Here is an 872-nt window from a genome sequence, read left to right on the forward strand (position 1 = left end):
ATGGTGGTAATGATGATGTTGATGATGGTAATAGTGATAATGGCGGTAATGATGATGGTTGTGATGATGGTGATGGTGATGATGGTAATGATGGTGATGATAATGATGATGGTGATAATGATGATGAAGGTGATAATGATGTAAATGATGATGATTATGATGGTAATAGTGATAATGGTGATGGTGATGACGATGGTGATGATAGTTATGATGATGTAAATGATGATTGTGATAATGATGATTGTGATGATGATGATGATAATGATGATGTAAATGATGATGGTGATGATAATAATGATAGTAATAGTAATGATGATGATAATGACAATAGTAATGATAATGATAATAATAACAATGATATGAACAATAGTAATAATTATTATGATATTGATAATAATGATAACTGTAATGACAATGACAATAGTAATGATACTAACAGTAACAAAAACAATAATGATGATAATAAGGATGATGATAATAAAGTCAATAATAGTGATAATGAGAATAACAATAAGGATGAGGGTATTAGCCACCTGTTTACCCCACAGCTAATAAATAGATTAATCAATTAGTTGTTTTAAAAATGTAACACTTATTAACACGATCAAAATTTAGATAGGCACGTCATCCACACAGCTCAGCTCTCCAGTTATTTGAGTCACCCCCACACAACACTCATAGAAAACGAAGTCAAAAAAAGAAAACGGGAGTGTAAAATACCTGACATAAATCCTTTAATATCACGTTTCGATGCATTAAAGTGGAAACGTTTGAGATCAAAGGATATCAAAGCTTGTGATTCTAATCTCCGATTGGATTAACTTTGATTATGCGATTAGCAGCGATCAGTTACGTGGGAAGCGCAACTGACA

The sequence above is a fragment of the Penaeus vannamei genome, chromosome 38 (assembly GCF_042767895.1).
Source record: "Penaeus vannamei isolate JL-2024 chromosome 38, ASM4276789v1, whole genome shotgun sequence".
Classification (NCBI taxonomy): domain Eukaryota; kingdom Metazoa; phylum Arthropoda; class Malacostraca; order Decapoda; family Penaeidae; genus Penaeus; species Penaeus vannamei.